The sequence below is a fragment of the Camelus dromedarius genome, chromosome 11, assembly GCF_036321535.1.
Source record: "Camelus dromedarius isolate mCamDro1 chromosome 11, mCamDro1.pat, whole genome shotgun sequence".
NCBI classification, from domain to species: Eukaryota; Metazoa; Chordata; class Mammalia; order Artiodactyla; family Camelidae; genus Camelus; species Camelus dromedarius.
The window spans coordinates 26,588,983-26,595,920 of NC_087446.1; the positions used below are offsets into that span (position 1 = coordinate 26,588,983).

At 36.4% G+C, this 6,938-nt stretch overlaps 1 long non-coding RNA gene across 2 annotated transcripts in view; it reads right to left on the reverse strand.

Moving 5' to 3' along the window:
• LOC116156445 (uncharacterized) overlaps nt 1-6,252 on the reverse strand; it is an 83,658-nt gene extending 77,406 nt beyond the window's left edge. The window contains exons 1-2 of one of the 2 annotated variants that reach the window (XR_010383152.1): nt 5,811-6,252; nt 5,566-5,680 (exon numbers count right to left, since the gene is read on the reverse strand). This is a non-coding gene — a long non-coding RNA (uncharacterized LOC116156445). Of the gene's footprint in view, nt 1-5,565 lie in introns of both variants that reach the window. The other variant, XR_010383150.1, reaches the window with a different exon arrangement.
• Between the last annotated feature and the right edge of the window lie 686 nt (nt 6,253-6,938).

Here is a 6,938-nt window from a genome sequence, read left to right on the forward strand (position 1 = left end):
GAATCCTTGGTCTATATTCTGTATAGTATGTCCCAAATTCTGTTAGGGTATTTGAGTGAAATTTAAGATTGAAAACTAAATACTAGGATCTCAGAGAAGCTCTAAAGAGGGCACCCTTTTCCTTTACTATCACAAGTTTGTGGTGGGGTGGGGGTGGGCTTTAATTTCTTGACTAGAACCAACAACAGCTTCTAATGGGAAGCAAATGGCACTGGACAATAAGGGGCAGACCCCGATAGACTGAAATCATAATTACCTTATATTTCTTTGTTTTTGGCCTCTCTGTTTATATTTCTTTGTTTTTGGCCTCTCTGTTTTTGTTTTTGTTTTTTTCACACTTGTCATCACATACAGTACTATCCTTTTCTCAGTGTATTTTTGACATTGCATTTTACTCCAATACCTTGACAGGCATATATAGTTTAAAAATTAGTTAGTAGCCCTATTTGTAATAGTATCACTTAAAGCAATTATCACTAACAATTACAATCTGCAGCAAAAGACTCTGAAGAGACCAAGAACTCAGTCATTTCCTACAACTTACTGGGCCCGGACCATGCTAAGGAAGAACCTCAAGACAGGGATTTAAGAGTATTTTTTTAAATCTCTTTTTTTTAAAAGAGATGGAATCAAAAGTGGCAAGAATTTATTAAGCACCTCTGTAGTCTCAGCATCATGTTTAAGTGCCGTGGAGAACACAAAGGAAAACTGCTTTCCTTCAACAAACTCACCACCAGTTGACAAATGTGGGACAGAGAAACAACGGAAGGACAATTGGTTCTAAGTATTCACATTCAGAGACCATAAAAGGAAAAAAACGTTTCAGAGAAAGAAGTGATTTATGTTCCTCCATCTGACTTGCATATACTAAAAACTGAGGACTTTTGTCAATGCTGCACCAAAATACCAAAATTTATGGGGCAGGGTAGGGGAGATATATCAACAGTTACCAAAAAAAGCATTCATTTCCTGGTACTCTACACAATGCCAGGGTATAAAATATGTACTTAAAAAATTAGGAAGTCATGGCCTTTGTACATAAGTCACTTACAACCCAAGTTTGTCTTTCCCAATTGATGAGAAAGAAAAAGTTCCTTTCTTTTTTTCCTACTAGAAGTTCCAACAGGAAGTGTCAAGGGAGAAATCTGTTCTTGCCAGAATCTCAATCAGAAACAGAAACATTGCCATCAAAATTATAGCAAATAGGACTGTTCTCCTGAGATTCCTAACCTAATTAGTCAGTTGAAAACATCTTTCAGATATTCTTTTGCTCATGTGTTTGGAGATGATAAAAAAAAAATTGTTGAATGTATTTTCTCCTTTGCTATCTATGGAACACAGGCTGTGTCACTTGAGGTAAACGAAGGTTGACAAAAACAAATTTGCAGGTCATTTAGAAAGGGAGCAGGGCTGGAATGAAAATAAAGAAGCCCAGACTAATTCTCAGAGATTCCCAACCAATTCTCATTTAATTTATGATAATACCTAATGATTTTTATCCCTAAACCAAGTTGAGATAAGACTAAGTAGGTTGTTATGAGAATGAATGAAGTTAGTTGAATCAAACAGGGTTTTATTGAAAGGTCTTTTTGTGTGATAACAACCCAATCCCGGACCACAGTCAATCAATGACTTCACGTGAAGGAGTGGCACCTTGAATCCAGTGCACATTTGGCTCAGTTGCCAGCCCTGAACTACCCTCCAGTCCAGCCCCGTTCAGCATATTAGATGTTATCTAGTCACATGCCATGGACAGTGGTCTTGGAGTGTGTGGAGTGTGGAGTGTGTGTTTTACTTTGTATTGCAGCATATAATATACACATAGAAAAGTACTTAAAATATACATGTACTCTTTGACAATTATTTAAACAAATAGTCCAGTCCAGATCAAGAAATAGAATAGCATCAGGACGCCAGAAACTCTGTGTGTGACTCTCCCCCAGACATAAACACTATCCTTATATGTGTTGATAATTTTCTTGCTTTTCTTTATAGTGCTACCATTTGTGAATACATTCCTGAAAAATAGAGGTTGGTCTTGTCTGGTTTTGAGTTTTAGAGGAAAAGAATCACAACATAGACATTTTTATGCCATAATTTCTTTGTTTCACCTTACAATTGTGACTACTTGTACAATTTTTACATGTTGCCTATAACTGTCGTTTGTTCATTGACATTACTGTTCAGTATTCCAATTAATTTTTTCGTCATCCATAGATCCTAGGGCCCATATGCAAGCATTTCTTAAAGGTATATTCCTAGAATTACTGAGCCATATGGTATATAAATTTTCAGCTTTCCTTAATAATACCAAGCTTCCTTTAAGCATGATTTTTACATCCTAATTTTAGCCAATTTGGTAAAAGGTCATTGCCATTTCAGTTTTCATTTTTCTAATTGCTAATGAGGTTAAGCACTTTTTCTAAATCTAATGCCTCCACCGTTTCTTAATTTAATAATCAACATCTCACTAACTGGGGTTTTTTGTACACCACATTCCCGTGAGGCAAGTAACTTGACCATTTTCCAGTCAGTGAGGAATGATTTCATCTATGTGATTATAAAAGTATCATTATCAACTCGGCCCCAGTTCTCATCAGTCATGGAAATAGCCTGCAAAAGATGGAATGCTTTTTTGTTAAATCTACTGCTTCATGTTATAAAGCAACATTTTAAAATCTCAGCCTATATCTAGTTCTTACAGTGAAGTTATACAGGATAAAAGATGAAACTTGAGCTCTTTCTGCCACAAAAAAGAAGCCTGTTTGGTACAGAAATTGAGGACTTAAGATCCATCAATGCAGGGCATTATAATAGTAGCTTATTGAATTGGTCTATTTTCTGAGTGGAATTACAGACTTTGATATTTAGGGTAACACTAGGCTTTTCTCTTCTTCTAACTGAAAGAGCCCTAGAATTTCAGAGCAAGAAAGATGTAATATGCTATTATGTTTCTTACAGAAGCATTCATTAACTATGTCTCTCACGTGCCCCAAGTGGGGAAAGGCAAGCTACACTCTCACTGAAAAAGAGTATTTTCTGAAAGAGTCTCTATTTGGCAGAAAGGTGACCTGCTCTGCATAACCTTGTGTGTGCAGAGAAGCCAGCCTCCCTCTGCCTGGCATTAATCTTTTAATCCTCTTAGATCATTTGAGTTCTTTTTGTCCTAATCTACCTGTATTCATTGTCTTTCTATTACAAATCAGAAAGAAAATCTTTCCAGCAAAAGCCAGGAAATACTTCTATATAGCGCATTTTAGACTGCTAATTTTGGTGGATATAAAATTAAATGAAACTTCTTATTTTTTTCTCAAATTCCATAATATACATCCATCTTCTAGTTTTTTCACTTTTGTGAAAAAAATATTTCCAAGACCTAGCCACTAAATAATTATATTTTTAAATGTGTAACTACAGAGGACACACATGAATGTAAAACTATTCAAAATGCATAATTGGCACAAACAGCAAAGAAAGCTGTTGAAAAGGCATACATCTTCCTTGGGCTTTTTTTTTTTTTCCCCCTGTCTTTTTCAGAATGAATATTAGGCTTGCCAGAGAGCACTAAATTCAGTATATGAAGGGAAAACAACTTGTGTGAAATGTTATGTATAAGCAGCTAACGAAGCACCACTCAGATGAAAACAAAACAAATTGTTTAACCAAATTGACTGACAAATTCATTCAGCACAGTTGCTTTATCTGGCCATTGTCTTAGTGTCTTCAGGAAGCACTTCAGAGAAGTGGAGTTGCCTCAGATGTACTACCTCAATTACTCTTTATCAGAGGGATGTGTGTGGGGCAATTTTCCTAAGTAGCTGCTTCTAGATTTGTAACAAACATTGTTGACCAGCCAAGTTTTACTCAGTTTTACATCTCAATATATTAAAATGTTCTCTCTCTATTGAAATGTACTTCATATTTGTATGAGACATTGTATTCAATATAATATACCTAGTACCTAGCAAAGTGGCCAGTACTTAGTCAACACCCAAATATTTGTTGAATAAATAAAGGAAACTTTTTTGTAGCCTACAGTGTACTTCATTTTGAAGGTTTAACTTGAAAAATAGGGCCTACTCCTCATTTTAAATAAAGGCATATAAACTTTCCAGTTTAGGCAGGTTAAATCTTGGTAGTCAAATGAATTTAAAAGCAGAGCAATAGAATTCCTCATATTCTTTCTCTCCAGCAGCCAGCATAAGCTTCAACAATCCAATCAATAAATTTTAAATTATGAATTGAAAAATTGAATGCTTAGCTTTTTAATTTGTTTGAGGGAGGGAAGAAGTCTTTATGACATCATCAGAGGAAGCAAAGGTAGCCCCCTTTCCCAGATCCAGCTCAGTATGATGGAAAGAACATGGACATTGACTCCACTCATAGTTGTTCAACAAGTATTCCCAAAAACTGCAGGGGAAGGAATCCTTCTGAATTCATGCTATGAGGCGAGCATCACCCTGATACCAAAACCAGACAAAGAAATCCTTCCTCAACCTTTTTTCTTTTTCTTTTCTGTTTTTTCTCTACACCAGAGGACTCTGGGCATTTTTGTTCCTTCCTAAGGTGACAGTGGTTAAGAAGTTGTTATGGGTAACTTAATAAACAAAATGTAGAAGGAAAAGTCTGAACACATAGGTAGTAGATCTGGTATTATAAATTCAGTACCCCAAAATGCGGATTATGATACTTCATTAAATATCTACTCTAAAATAATTTTGTGCATATGTATGTGTGTGGGGTGGGTGTTGTGGTGAGCAAATCAACACCATGATGTAGTGTGACGTGGAGAAAAAGTAGAAAAAAGAAGAATGTTAAATTTTAGTTCTACTAAAGTCTTAGGAGTTCACACTCTTCCTTGCCTCTTTTCATGAACCTCTAATTATAAATTAATTGAGATGTTTGGAACTCTTACAGCTACTTCTCCCTCTTTATGAAATCTACTCTGAATTTTATGAATTTATTAAATGATGTCTAAGAAGGTTTTGGTGGTTCTAAAAAAGTGAATAAATAAACACCAGAAGAACATCCCAAAATCATTTCCATATACTCCAATCCTGATGTCAAGCTTAATTGCTTACTTGATAAATGGGGCCCTGTGGTGGCAAATTTTAATGTGGCCACATGACTGAGATAAGGGATGCCCAGATAGCTGGTGAAACATGCTATCTTTTGTGTCTGTGAGGGTGTCTCTGGAAGAGATTAGCATTGGAATCAAAACACAAAATAAAGAAGATCATCCTCACCAATAGGGGAAGGCAACCCCAGGAGCCAATTCCTAAAACAAACAACTAAATAAATCTTCTGTGGGTTCCATTTCTCTTTCAAACCCTGACTAATACAAATTTCAGTATTTTGATGAGATTAGCATTTGAATTTGGTGGACTCAGTGAAGTAGATGTGCCTCCCCAGGATGAGTGGACATCATGCAATCCGTTCAAGGGCCTGAACAGAACAAAAGGAGGAGGAAACAGGACAATGCCTCATTTTTTCCTGTTTCACCGATTGGCCTGGGACATCTCATCTCATCTTGCCCTTGGACTCTCATTTATACCATCAGCTCACCTGGTTCTCAGGTCTTCTGATTCAGGCAGCATTTTGTCACCAGCTTTCCCTGGTATCCAGCTCACAGACAGCAGATTATGGGGTTTCTCAGCCTCCATCATCACATGAGCCAATTCTTCACAGTAAACAATCAAACAAATAAACAAACAAGTATCCTGTTGGTTCAGTTTCTCTGGAGGGCCCTGACTAATACATGAATACAGGTCCTTTTCTGAATTAAAGTAAAAATTACAAATTGAACTGACCCTGTCTGGCCAACCCAGGGAGTTTGCCGATTTCCTGTCTCCCAACTTGCCTCATGTTGTCACTGTCAAAATTGCATCTTCGAGGGGGTAGTAGAGCACATACTTAGCATGCATGAGGTCATGGGTTCGATCCCCAGTACCTCCATTAAATAAAAAATAATAAATAAATAAACTTAATTACCCCCCCCCAAAAAAAACCCAAAAACAAAAAATTGCATCTTCATCAATGTTTCACTCCCACCATACTATCTTTTTAAATCCTGAATTAATTTCTGGTTTAAAACGAACATGTTTACAATTCTTCTTCTTCTAATTCCAAACTCCTTTTTTATACAGATACATTTAAGTGAAATCTGGCACTCAACTTATCCTTTTTAAACTTCAGTTCGTTCAATGGTTAACTCAACTTGACTACTGAAAGGACAATACTAGCAAGAATATCCATTCGAAATCCCTGGCCAACTGTTTAAAAAAAATGCAAAGGATCTCAAATAAATGATCTGTAATGAGGCTTAATAACTAGGATTTCTGGCAGCTTACAAAGAATAAGGTTTCTTTTCTTGGTAATTGCACTACCTCTGTATGATGGTGAAATGGGATGGGTTTAAATGACTCAGTTTTGTAAAACACCAAAGGAAAAGGAAAGACAAGTGAGCACAAGGAAACTACACAAGACTTACAAACTTCCTTTATTTGAAATAAGTAGAAGCACTGAGAAACGGAAGCGAAAGTCCATACCACCCAGACAGGGCTTTCGACTCTGATCTTCCAAGTCAGTGTTAGTGTTTTGATACTGATGAAATCATTTATTAATTTCCAGTACAGCAAACTCTCCATCATAAGCTCTAAAATGGAAAGACCAAGATTATATGGATAAATCAAATGGGAAAGAATCAGTAGAATATTTTTTAAAGTATATGTTGGCTTTGGCACGAATGTCATGCTTTAAAGTAGTAGCATTATATTTCTGTTCCTCATCAAGTTTGGGTTAGTTGAAATCAAAATTAGTTTCTATTTCCTGAGCCACTGAAAGCAGGGAGAGATGGCTGAGAACACTCTTCTGGCCAAAGTGATCTCCACTTAACCAAGGGCAAGCCACAAAGTGGGATCTCACCTTCTGATAATCTG